Source organism: Mandrillus leucophaeus, unplaced genomic scaffold (assembly GCF_000951045.1).
Source record: "Mandrillus leucophaeus isolate KB7577 unplaced genomic scaffold, Mleu.le_1.0 Scaffold810, whole genome shotgun sequence".
Lineage (NCBI taxonomy): Eukaryota > Metazoa > Chordata > Mammalia > Primates > Cercopithecidae > Mandrillus > Mandrillus leucophaeus.
The window spans coordinates 206,965-213,613 of NW_012108809.1; positions in this window are offsets into that span (position 1 = coordinate 206,965).

The following is a 6,649-nucleotide window of genomic DNA, read 5'->3' on the forward strand; positions in this document are numbered from 1 at the left end:
TTTATACTGAGGACAGCTGGAGGAAAAAGAAAAAAATAAAACAGCAACAACAGCAGAGGTGCAGGAAGCTAAACATTAAGAGCATGTCTAAAGGGCTCAATTGACTTTAAAAGTGAATTTGAAGGACTTTAAATGGGGGCTTATTTAGCTAATATTTTAGAATATTTTAATTAAATCAATGTGGTTCAGGATTGAACTCTTCCCTAAGGATACAAATTGGACACAGATAGCTCATCACATTGACACTCTGATTCTGTTTTCATTAATGAAAGCCTGTATATATGCTTTAACTGTGGCCAGATATTCCTTCTGGAAAAGTGCAGTTTGGAGAGCAGAGTAGCATATTTACTGCTTAAAGTTCTGCCATGTAAAATAATGACTTAATATTTTCTGCAAGACTCTAGAGAACAGATCTAGGACCAATGAATTGCACTCAGTGGGCAATCATGTTCGGCTTACATAGAAGATATACCCTTGGAATTGCTCATTAACTGGAATAATGTGCCTTTCAAGGTCAGAAGCTCCCTGTCAAAGAGATGCTTAGTATGTGTGAAATTTTTCAGTTTTTGAATTATGTGAGGACATGTAAAATTATGCCAAAATTTCAAAGATCTTAACTATTTTACTTTGTATTTGATAGGATTGAGCTAAACCTGTATACTTTTAATGGATGCTAAGAACATTCTAAGGTCACAAGCATCAAATGCTACCTTAGTAATATGAAATAGATCAATTTTAATGCAATCTTCTTGCATTTATACTAAACAGGGAATATAATTTGAATAATGTCATTTCCATGTATTAATTTCATTATGATTAAGAGGGGATAGAAACCAATATGTTAAATTGTTTTCATATGCTGATTTTTATGGTATTGTATGTGTATTCAATTGCCTTATGATGCACTCACACACATATATACAATGTAGTGCTTTTATATTAGCGAATGTAGTTCGTCATGGAGCCCTTTAACAAGAGGGGCTGAAGAAAGCTAAAAAGAATAAACTGAACAATAACAAGGCAATTACTAAAGGTTATTTTTTTCTCCTTGGACTTCAGATTTTTTGTTGTTGTTTCAATAGGAAGTTATTTCCCTTAGAGCTCAATTCTCCTTTAACTTGGTGATTCTTTGATATCCTAGAACTGGATTCCATTTTTATGTGGCTCTTCATAGAATTGCATAAGATGAGAGAAGCATACATTTGATTTGTCCGTGAACTGGTTTTTATCAAAGGAGAGTGACCGATGCATTTACTAAAAGAGTCAGAACAAACTTTGATCAGAAGACCAAAGAAATAGGAAAGATTAAGTATAGATAGACTTGCCTCAAGAGGAAAAATTCTGACTGAAACAGCAGAATTCTCACAGTGTTGTAGATACTTTGCCCTGATCAAGTTGTTCATTTTTATGTGTTGAAATAGGTAAGGATAGAAAAATGGAAGATTTGAAATGATTAGATATTTCTGGTGAATCTAAGTGAGATAAAAGGCAGTGATACTGGTCTGGTCAACAGGGAATAAAACTTAAGAACTGAAAAAATTATGTCTCTCTGTGGCTTCTCCGTATTTCCATTACTTGCAATCATTTCCTTGCAACAAGTTTTTAAACATTGTTTCTTTGATCGTTTAAAAATGTAAAAGTTGGCTTTGTGTTTTCATAGTGATAGTTTCCATCAACGAATCTGGCAGAGAATTGTTTGCATAGGTTAAAACGTAATGAAAGAGAAAAAGAATACTTTTTGGATGGTAGAATCGCTGAAAACAATATAATATTTATTTATTTATTCACTTATTTAACAAGCACTTCCATAGATGATACTTAGAAACAAACATATTTCAGTACATCCTGGCAAAGATATTGGATGTAATACTCCTAATATCACTATATGGTAGGTGTGTTTAGTCTCACTTCGTAGACAAGAAAACAAAGCCACAAAATGATAAATAACTTGCCCAAATTCCAAGGATAATAATAAATGGTGACGCAGGCAATTTGATTCTAGGATCTTACTTCTTAACCACTATACTGCATTCTTTTATAATACTTAAATATATATTGAATTTTGTTGAAACTTGTTAAAAATCCAAATTAATGTCTACTCGCCACCTTTCATTATAGAAATTTCAAGCTACTTCACAAGTTAGCTGTAACTCCACTTGATGTCTCCATGTTGTTGCATTAAAGACATCAACATCAATCATCTTTTTGAAAGATTTTTGTGGAAATCATCCAACATACTGGGATAAAAAGCCAAACTGAGGTAGAAACAGAGGTTAGAAAGTGATTTTTAAAACAATAATTCATAGTGGCCAAGCATAGTGACTCACGCCTGTAATCTTAGCACTTTGGCTGAAGCAGGAAGGTTGCTTGGATCCAGGAGTTTGAGACTAGCCTGGACAATATAGTGAGACTCTATCTTCATTTAAAACATATATATATATAGATATAAAATTAAAAATACATATATATATACATATATTTCTAGGAACTCACTTTCCTATGCTGTTAGAATTATTGATTCATTCTATACAGACTACAGATTACTTGTAGTGTATATGTTTCTGATTTTGCTGTGGGTGATACAAGAAGTAATTCTTGAAGAATTTATAGACTGGCTAGGGAAAACAGAATTAAAATACTTGAAAAGTTAAATACTAACACAAGCAATGGAAAGGTACAGTGTGATTTACAAAACTTGGTTTTAATTTTCATGAATTTCCTATTGATCTATAGAAATATATTACATGCTATATCCTGTGATATGATATTTAGATATATTTGTGGAATGCCTTATATTTGCATTAAATTTATCATGTACATAAGTAAAAAGTTTCAAATGATTGGAATCACTTTTCTGGAAAATTCATTAATTTCAGAATGTTATTGTGAAATGTTTCTGTGGTACATAAATGTTGAAGATATAACTTTGAAATTAAATTATCAGTATAGATAGTCACTTTCAGTTATCAAATTAAGTTTGAGACACTGTTTACAATACACTCGTTATCTGAACCTGGAATAAATTAAGGAAGAAATATGAGAATTCAGAGAAGTTAAAAGTAATTTCATGTTTGCATAGAAGCTGAAGATAAACATTTCACATTTTATTTACCTAATTTATGTACTAAAAGTTTCTCACTTGATTTTTATCAAGTGACATGCATTATTTACTGTATTTTTGTACCTTTTATTAGTTTTCTGTATCTTCCATAACAAAGTATTACAATCTGGATGGCTTAAACAACCAATATTTATGTTCTTACTTTTATAAAGGCTAGAAGAGCAAGACAGGTGTTGTCAGATTTCGGTTTCTTTTGAAGTCTGTCTCCATGGTTTGCAGATATCCACCTTAGAGCGGTGTTCTCATGTGACCTTTTCTCTGGTGCTACACATCCCTGGTTCTGTTTGTACATCCAAATTCCCTCTTAATATAAGGACACCAGTCAGAATAGATTAGGGTTCAACCTAATGGTCTTATTTTTAATTGAATTGCCTCTATAAAGTTCTTATCTCTAAATACAGTCATATTCGGAGATTCCAGAAGTTAGGGCTTCAACATATGACTTTTGGAGGGACAAAATTCAGCCCATGACACACGTCATATATGCTCAAGGCTTTAATATATTCCACTGACCATGCAAATAAAAAAGACATTAATTGGGCTTTGCATGGTATAATGTAATGTAATGTTACAATATAATGTAACGTAAGACAATCACGTATTAAGTATAAGTCACGTCAGTAATGACTGAAAGAATTTGTAGGACATAACAGTACCTTGTGGATTTGGGCTATTCTTTCACCTGTGTCATAAAATTGCACGTGATTTTATGGAAAAATGTTTTCCAGCTTGACCTATGGGCACAGAAACCTAAAGAAAAGAAAAAAAAATCTTTATAAAAGCAGAACACGTTTTAGTTATGTATGAAGAAGAATAACAAGTGAAAAAATACTGGCAGAATTACTGGAGAAGTTTTGCAACTTTCAGCTTACATTTTGAAAAAAGATTATAACAAAGAATATAACCAGGAGGCTTTACAAGTTTATGAGACTTACAGATTATCTTCTCTACCACTCTTTTAGAAACTGAACAATCGATTGCTTGAATAGTAATGTCTACCAGCAACCCTCTGCATTTGGACATTACCAAGTCAATGTTTGATTAATGCAAAAGCATACCAACTAATATGCCATTTGAGTTTCTTCTGATCTTATCTATTCTTTATATTGCTGATGAAATAACTAACCTGTTTAGGAATTTTCAAAGACTCTCATACTTTCCATGACTGGGGCTGAGATCAACAAAGCACTTAGCTGTCTCTGTTACCTATCTCTATTTTATCTCATTAACTCAGAAGTCTAATTCCAACTTCTGTCAATCCAACAACTTCAGTGCTGCTGAAGCAAATCATATTTAGTTTGTCTTTTTGTGTCTCTTTTCAGGAACCACCACATTTTAATGCATTCTTTATTGCCTACACTAATTCTATCTATATGTTATGATACAGTGCAAACCACATCTTTTTTCAACATATTTTCTTAGATTGCATTTATCTATGGGCATATCCCACTTATAGATCTCATTTTATGATATTTTACTTTGCTGCACATATTAACACTTACTTTATACTATTTTATATTACTTAAGAGTTGATCTTAGTTCATCTTTGTATTATTAAAATAGTTTGCAATTTGAAAAAAGTAGACTTCAAAGACACACAGCCAGGAGTTGTAATATTATCCCTGTCAAAGATGAATAATTTTGGGACATTCACTTAATCTCTCTGAACAGACGTGTCCTCATAGCAACAATTTAGTGAATAATGTCTGTTTCATATGATTAATTAAATATATGTCATCACGTAATACCTACCAGGTAGTAGTATTCTTTTCTGTCCTCATTTTTCCATTTCTTTGGCATTCTTCACATTTCCCAGGATTTTATTTAGTTTTTTTATCCAACATGGAGCAGACACTCCAAACTTCTTTTTTTGATGTCATCTCTGTATGTTTCAGGTGCAGCCTGGAAAACAATCTAATCTAGGTATTTCATTCAGAAAGGGATTTAATATAGGAAATTTATTACAGAAGTGTTAGAAAGTAGAAGGGCTTCAGGAACAAAAAATGAATAAAAAGAAAGGCAATGTTACTCAGAGTATATAATAAGAGCAAATAGTTATTACTATCCCCTAGGCAGAAGTAAATGAGAACAAAGCAATATTATCTGTGGATCACTAATTATAAGAATCTGTCATTGCTCATGGGGCTGAGACAAGGATGAGAGAACGTGGTATTTCTGGGAACCTAATAACCCACATTTCTTCTAATGCTGAAGGAATCTCCCACTGATAGTAATTAATCACAATCGAGATGGAAAGGGATCAGGTGAAGTTTAATTTTCAGGCTTTCAGTCTTGTAGGCATAGCACTATGCTTGTCAGTGTTTGTAGGTTTTTCTGTAGCAACAAACGGCCACAGGATATTTGTGGTTTAGAGCTATGCTGTATTTCTGTCTTTGTTACATGTTGGCAGCTTCAATGTGGTTGAAGGTCTTTTCCACGTATCTTCTTTTTCAGGCTGCAGGAGTAATATATTTTGGATATACCATTTTCAGTATGGAGTAAAAGAGCAAGATTACTTAGAGAAACACACGATGGCTTTTAAAGTTTCTGCTTTGAACTGGCCTTTGTCATTTCAACTCACAGTATGGCTGGTTGAATTTCATAAAGGAAGGTATAGAATTTACCCTTTTATGGGAAAAGATGTAAGTTCCTCTTATAGATAGAGGAAAATGTATTTGAGAACAAAAATGTTATGCACCACAATGCATTTTCTGGGTCACAAATACTCTCACCTTCTTTCTCCCTCTTTCTGCAAAATTCAACACAGGTTTTTCACGAAAAGGACAGTGTAAAACTTCCATTCAAGCTCAGCAATGAATGACACAAGGTCTTCAAATAGTCTCTACATGGAGTACATTTTGGTTAAGAAACTAAAACTTTAAAGAAAAAAAAAGAGATTCTGTCTTCCAAATGCCTAAGGTTTAGAGATTAAACAGAGATAAAATGGCAATAATAATTACTCCAATTCAGAAGGAGCAAGAACTGGAAACAAATATCAGATACTTGTTGGTAGAAATTATAAAATATTGCTCTTAATATAGCCCCTAACTTTGAAGTAGGGAATGTTCCCAATTGAGCCTTAGTTCTAGTTCATGAGAGTTGCTTCTTCCTTGATTCTTGGCTCTCGACTCCACTCTCTGAAAACTTCTTCCTTTTCCATTATCCTTCCTGGTCATATACAAAGGGGACATTGAATTACATCACTTCTTTAGAACCTGAGAGATTTTTTCCCATCTTCATTGTGCCATGGAAATTTGACAGCCTGAAGTTTATTGTACACCTTGAACAGCCACAATATCTTTTAATTTAGGCTGGTAGCTTTTTTGGCAGTGCAACTCACTCAAAAACTCTGCCAACAATGTATCTATTTGATTCTAGTCAGGGTAATTGTGCTAATAGCTTGACTCACAATTCTTTCTGAGCTACGCTTCTCCCTCTAAACTGAGATACAGGCCATTTGAGTTGGCCAGTTGTTAGGGGAGGGCACCACACCATCAGTCTTTTTTACCCTGAGACATTTTGTCCATT